A 7,608-nucleotide genomic window follows, 5' to 3' on the forward strand; every position below is an offset into this window, starting at 1 on the left:
ATCCCCTAGAAGTAGTTACATACTAGTCGCTTGGAAGAAAAAAAATAAATACTTTCTCAAGTTTTTAATTCTCAAAACAATTGAGGTTATTTAAATAACATGTAATTTTAAGATTTTTGAAAATTGAATTAGACGCAGGCGACGTCATTACGTTTTCAGTGAGTAACCTCAAAGTTATTTTTGAAGCGCCTCACTAGAATGCTCAAAAATACCGAAAAAGTGAGATATTTTCAAAATTTATGTATATTTGCATTCAGAAAGAGTCCGGCTATCAAAATTTATCAAAAAGTCAGTTTGTGAAAATTTGACCTTAAGGGCCCTTTTCTCGTGACGGTGTAACGTTGAATATTGACCCGAGTTGAAAATTGACCCGGGGTTCATTTTTCAATGTTGAATTTTGAACCGAGGTGTTTTTTTAACGTTGAAAATTGAGACCAAATGTCGTTGAATTTATACCCGGGGTCATTTTTCAACGGCTTGATATTTTTTTTCTTATCCCTATGACCCCAACAAGTTGAAAATTGACCCTGTTGAATATTGACCCCACCTCAGAGTTTCAACATTTTTTTTTGAATTGGGAGGTGCTTTAAATAATTACGGGATTCATCAGTATCTCTATATTTATATTTTGGTTTCAATTTTTTTCCCTTTTCATGAATAAGAGAAATAAACCTATCATCCCGTGTATATATGTACATTTTGATCAGTACCCGATTTTAGTTATTTTTAAGCATGGTAACTTTATTTTTCAACAATACTTTCTAAAATCCAAAGCATCTATGCATAACTACAAAAGTACGATGATGAATAGAGGCATAAATTCCTGGAAATCCTATCTAGTCAATTTAGCATAAAAAGTAACAACATTTATAGCCACAAAATTAGAATGAAAGACACTTGTTAAAATGAATCCAATATATTAAAGGATATATTTGTAAAAAAGATCAATATAGTGACCATAACACGTAAGTAACGCTGACTTTAAACAAGGTTGGTGAAATCAGTGTAACAAACTTATCTGTCAGTAGCCTGTCTCAACCTAAAAATTGATCGTTCTCGGAGCATACATATAACGTTGAGAATGAGTGCAAGGGTTAAAGTCTGGGATGGACCAGAAAAACTACTCTTCTCGCCATCTTTGATACCAACAATTAAAAAACTTCATTTGTTCTAAACAATTTTAAAAAACAACTAAAAAGCGCATTCTTCTTTGAAGAAACCAAGAAATAGAGAGAGAGAGTGGGGGGGTCCTCGAGTTTTTGTCGTAGGCAGGGAATTGTGTCAAAATCCCCTTCGGGGTTGGTTAGTTTCCCTGTTTGTTTGCTTGTTTGTTTGTTCGTTTCGTTTATTTATTTTGTGTACAGGTATGTTTTTGTCACACTATTTCAGGGAGTTTTGACACCATTCCCCGCCTACGACAAAATCTCTAGAACCCCCCTCTCTATCTCTTGGTTTCTTTGAAAAGAAATTCGCCTTTTAGTTGCTTTTTTTAGCTGTTTAGAACAAATGAAGTTGCAGGGACGGTACGTTTTTTAAATATTGGTATCAAAGATTGTGAGAAGTGTCCATTGTCCAAACTAGTAGTCCAAACCCGAAAATTTCATTGGGGGGGGGGTCCAATATCTTTTCTTTTTTAAGCACTACACTTACTCTTCTTTCTTTGACTACACTGTAACATGCCCGAGGAAAAGGGGGGTCTAAACCAATTTCACATTGTTCAATGCCTATATTTATGTCTATCTTTGCAAAAGGGGGGAATCATCCTTAGACCCACCCTTCCTAATCACAGTTGTGAAAACCAAGTCATAAATACAATGTCTGTGTTTTTATGCTGTTGAATTTTGAACCGGTTTCATGATCAAAATTCCACGACCCGGGTCAGTTTTCAACGGACTAGGGTCTAAATTCAACACCTTCGGTCTCACTATTCAACGTTGAAAAATGACCCCCGGGTCAATTTTCAATCCGGGTCAAAATTCAAATTTACAACGGCAGTCAATTAGTTTTGAAAGAAAAGAGATCATGAAGATAAGATTTTTTTTGATAATCTTGATATCAACTAAATTAATACTGCAACTCAAATCAGACACTGTGAACTGAGGATTAACATTTTAAGGCTCTCCATCACCAGTACATGTACATAAAGGTTCCTTGATTCTCTGATAAGAGAGATAATTCTAAAATGTAAATGACACAAACATCTATTTTTGCCAAATTGAAAAGTATTTTATAGTTATGTCCAGCAAACTATACCATTATTGTATGCATTTTACTTAAAAAATCCAATTTTGGAAAATCATGAGAGACCGAGTGAACAGAGAGTTTCTGAACCTCAATATAAAATTTTGCTTTTATAAAAGTTTGTGATAATTTACTCAAAACAATTTTAATGGGCCTGTAAAAGCATACATTGGCATAGGATTTCAAAAAAGAGTACATGAATCATTCTAAGAAACACTGAATTCATTCTACCTTCTTGTTACCTACAAATGTACAAAGTTTCAATGAAATCTGACTAAAAAACTAAAGAATGACAAAACAATGATATTGATTTTTACATGTAGATATTTCCTATCTGAAAAAAAGGTAATACACATGAATATTAGACACCAGGGTATTCTTTGCCAATGCAAGAGTATTAATAGAATGATAGATAAGAAAACAAACTTACTCTGATGTAAAAACAAACCTATAAGGCCCATGGGCCTTATAGGTCACCTGAACATTTTTCAACAACTTTCCAGTGATTGAATTTGATCTATGTTTTAAGCCAGATGCTATAGCATTTACAATTTGGTCATCATAACTATACACTTAGCAGTTCCTTAGTTTGGTTACTTAATACCCATAGGCAGGGTAGGGGAACAAAAAATGCATTTCAACAAATCAGTAATATTCAGCAATAATCAGTAGTGCCGCTACCACACATGAATCCTTGACTCTTAGGCTTAGATCCACACATTGCACAATTTTTGGAAAGGCATCCTTGCTTTTCAAAAATTTTTGATTAATACCAAGGAGCAAATTTCAAACAATTCATTCATTTTCAGTATATAAGTACAGCCCCCCCCCCCCCCATATGGTACAACTGACCCTGGGGCCTTGAAATTTACAATTCTTGAAGATAAGGGCCCTTGCTCATAACTATATAGGTAGTTCATCTGCATAAAACCCAGGAGAAAAGAAGAAAATATTCAAAGATTTAATGTTCTTTCACTATACATGTATAATCAATATAGCCCCGCCTTAACACCAGAACCCCTGACCCTGGGGCCATAAAATCCACAATTTTGGTACATGTAGAGGCAATCTTGCTCATCATAACTATGCACTTAGTTAGTTTATTTAAAACCTAGGAGCAGAGAAGAAGATTTTTAAAGAATTCATGTATTTTCATTATATAATCAATAGAGCCCCGCCCTAAAACCAGAACCCCTGACCCTGGGGCCATAAAATTCACAATTTAGGTAGAGGCACTCTTGATCAGCATAACTATGTTCTTAGTTAGTTTATATAAAACCAAGGAGCAGAGAAGATTTTCAAAGAATTCATTATTTTCATAGCTGCAGATCTGTAGCTCTCCGAAAAAAAATATATTGATAGACCGGAGAGCTACAGTGCCACCCATTGAAAAAACTGTGTATTTATTGCGCACAAAAAAGTGCGCTACACAATTTTGGTAGAGGCACTCTTGCTCATTATAACTATGTACTTAGTTAGTTTATTTAATACCCAGGAGCAGAGAAGAAGATTTTCAAAGAAATAATGCATTTTCACTTTATACTTATTTAGCCCCGCCCTAGCACAAGGACCCCTGACCCCAGGGCCATGAATTTCACAAGTTTGGTAAAGGACTCAATGCTGAATACAATCATGCAAACAGTTTGACTGCTTGATTTCCAGGAGTAAAGAAGAATATTTTTTAAGATTGCATTAATTTTAGTGGTTTTGGCCCCACCCCCCAAACCCCAGGGGAGCAGGGATCATGAAATTCACAATTTTTGTTTCCATTCACCCATAGATGCTTTGTGCCAAGTTTGGTTGAAATTGGTTCAGTGGTTGCAGAGAAGAAGCTGAAAAATTCAAAAGTTTACGACCGATTGACGACGAACGACGGACGACGACGGACGAAAACAGATAGCAATAGGTCACCTGAGTGACTCAAGTGACCTAAAAATATAACCGATGGAAATATGTTGACATAAACTAACAGGAGGCCCTTGGGCCTTATAGGTCACCTCAGTATCACATAACAACTGCCAGCAGTTGAATTTGGTTTGTGTTTTAAACCAATAACCATGAAATTCACAATTTTGAAAGAGACACCATTGTTTATCATAATTATACACTTAGCATGTTTACTTTGGTTACTTAACACCCAGAGGTAGATCAGAGAAAGAGAAAATGCCTTTTAACTTTATAATCACCAATTGTGCACCCTCCCCACAGAAACCACTACCCCTGGGGCCAATTATTTCAAAACTTTGGAAATTTCATCTTAAATTATATTTCATTATAAATTGTTCATTAATACCAAAGTGCATTTTCAAAGCATTAATTTATTTTCAGACTATGTACCCCCCCCCCCCCACCCACACTCCCCGCCCTCCAAATACCTCTGACCCAGGGGCCTGGAAATTAATCCATTTACGAAGAGGAAGCTTTCTTCAACATAAATATGTACTTAGATCATTGGCATAATATCCAGGAGCAAAGAAAAAGATTTTCAAAAATTCATGCATTTTCATTAATATAAACATTAGAGCCCCGCCCTAACACATGAAGCCCTGAAACAGGGGCCATGAAATTCACAATCTCGAAGAGACATTTCTCTTCCTCAAAACTATGTACATAGTTCATTGGTTTAATATCCAGGTGCAGAAAAGAAGATTTTCAAGGATATAATTCATTTTCACTATATAATCTTTATAGCCCCATCCTAGCACTAGAACCCCTGACCCTGGGTCATGAAATTCACAGTTTTGGAAGAGGCAGCCTTATTCAAAAGAACTATGCACTTGGTTTAGTTTATTTAAAGACCATGAGCAGAGAAGAAGAATTTCAAAGAATTTATGCATTTTCACTATATAAACTATATAGCCCCACCCTAGCACTAGAACCCCTGACCCAGGGGCATGAAATTCACAAATTTGGAAGAGGCAGCTATATTCAACAGAACTATGCACTTGGTTAGTTTATTTAATGCCCATGAGCAGAGAAGAAAAATTTCAAAGAATTTATGCATTTTCACTATATCATCTATATAGCCCCACCCTAGCACTAGAACCCCTGACCCTGGGGTCATGAGATTCACAAATTTGGGAGAAGCAGCCATATTTAACTGAACTATGCACTTGGTTAGACTATTTAATGCCCTGGAGCAGAGAAGAAGAAATTCAAAGAAATAATGAATTTTCACTATATAATCTATTTAGCCCCATCCTAGCACTAGAACCCCTGACCTTGGGGCCATGGATTTCACAATTTTAGTAGAGGACTTATTGCTGATTACAATCATACCAACAGTTTGAATGCTTGATGTCCAGGAGTAAAGAAGAAGATTTTTAAAGTTTGCACTAATTTTAGTGGTTTTGGCCCCACCCCCAGGCCCCAGGGGAGCAGGGACCATGAAATTCACAATTTTTGTTCCCCTTTACCCATAGATGCTATATGCCAAAATTGATTGAAATTTGTTCAGCGGTTTCAGAGAAGAAACTGAAAATGGTCAAATGTTAACACACGATGGACAACAGACGAAAACGGATAGTAATAGGTCACCTGAGTTTACTCAGGTGACCCAAAAACTTATTCTTTAAGTACTGGTAAGCTTTTGCCAAGAAGCTGCAGATGTACAATATAAATTCAATAATTTTTTCTTTGATTTCCTCCTTCTTGATTTTCTTTGGGGAAGGTGTCTTTTTATTTGTTTTGCCAAAGGGACAGATGGGTTTATTCAGGCATTCGTAGCACTTTGGTCCTACTGGTAGACAAGTCTGTTGTCCAAACCCAACCAGTAAATGATTGATTTCACTCCAGTTTTCCCTGCAACATAAGTTTGACAGGTGATTACCTTATCCAGGAGTGGTGAAAAACCATATACTGTTCAGAGGAAATTTGATTAGTGACCTTTAATGTTACCCTGCATGAACATTATTAACATTTTGCTATTGATTCAAAGTAAATGTAAGAAGAAATATACTGTAAAATCACTAATTCTCCGGGGGTTAATTTCCGTTGATATCGAGGTATGAACAGACCCATGAATTTATGTCCACCTTGAAATGTAATTTTTCAATTATATATTACTACTGAACAATTCTCCATCCATGAAATGTAATCCCCATGAACCAATCTTTTTCCCTCAAACCACCAAAATTTGACCCCACGAAAATATGTGATTTTACAGTATACAGTGGACCCTCATTTATCAGGACGCTTTGGTTCCCAGTCAATTTGTCTGGATATGAGAAGCATCCGGATATCTGAATCACCAGTTAAACAAGACAGAATAACATTTTAAAATTTCATGCAGATGAGAAATCGTCCGGATACTGAAGCATCCGGATATCTGGCGTCCGGATATCTGAAGGTCCACTGTACATGTAGAATGAATTAATACTTTTTTTGTACTCTTATTCAAGCTAGACTGATACATACATGTCCAAGAACGAATTCGATGTTGATATCGACAATATTAAGTCGATATCGTATCGATATCGATCATGATGAGCACTATTAATTTAATTGAAATACTTGGTACCATATATGAGACTTTGAGCTATGTCGATGTCGTCGATATCGACAATAACATGACGATATCGTATCGATATCGATCCTATTTGTATAACTTATTTTCACAATGAGGTATAACATAATTTTACAAGGTCACAAGTGATGTCAAATTCATTCATTATTAGCATGAATAGGAAATTAAATTTTGATAAGGAAAGGGTTAGTGGTTGTTATTGTTTTAGATTACGTTAACAGTAAGATGTTGATTGAGGGTGAAAGTTGTTAAATATGTTTTAACAATCATGATTCGATGTCGATACGATATCGTCGATATCGACAGTAGGGTAAACTAAATACATGTAATCAGAAAGTAAATATGCACTTGCATTGCATGAAGAAAACAGAATTTACTGTCATGGGATGTGTTAAAAATAAAGATTTTGTGTAAGGGTGCAGGCTGGTAAAGTAATATGATTTAACAATCATGATTCGATATCGATACGATATCGTCGACATCGACGATATCGATGGCAGGTACAATCTTCGTAAAATTAAAGTTATGAAACATTAATACACGTACAAAGTAACAGAGACAGTATTTACCAAGAGCTGAGCAAACATGATTCGATATCGAAAGCGACATCGTCGATATCGACGATATCGACACTACAGAGAAAGTTTAATAAAAGATAGTTTTCAAATACTAGTATTGCACATGGAAACCATAATTCTTTGAACAATCATGATTCGATATCGGTATGATATCATGGATATTGACAGTAAGGAAAACTTGTTAAAACAGAAAGTATTGTAATAAACACACAAGGATAAAGAAATATTAGTAAAAAACAAAAAAGTAATGTGTCGATATCGTAA

The sequence above is a fragment of the Saccostrea cucullata genome, unplaced genomic scaffold (assembly GCF_032062105.1).
Source record: "Saccostrea cucullata isolate Sc308-1 unplaced genomic scaffold, CSIRO_AGI_Scuc_v1 ctg3453, whole genome shotgun sequence".
Classification (NCBI taxonomy): domain Eukaryota; kingdom Metazoa; phylum Mollusca; class Bivalvia; order Ostreida; family Ostreidae; genus Saccostrea; species Saccostrea cuccullata.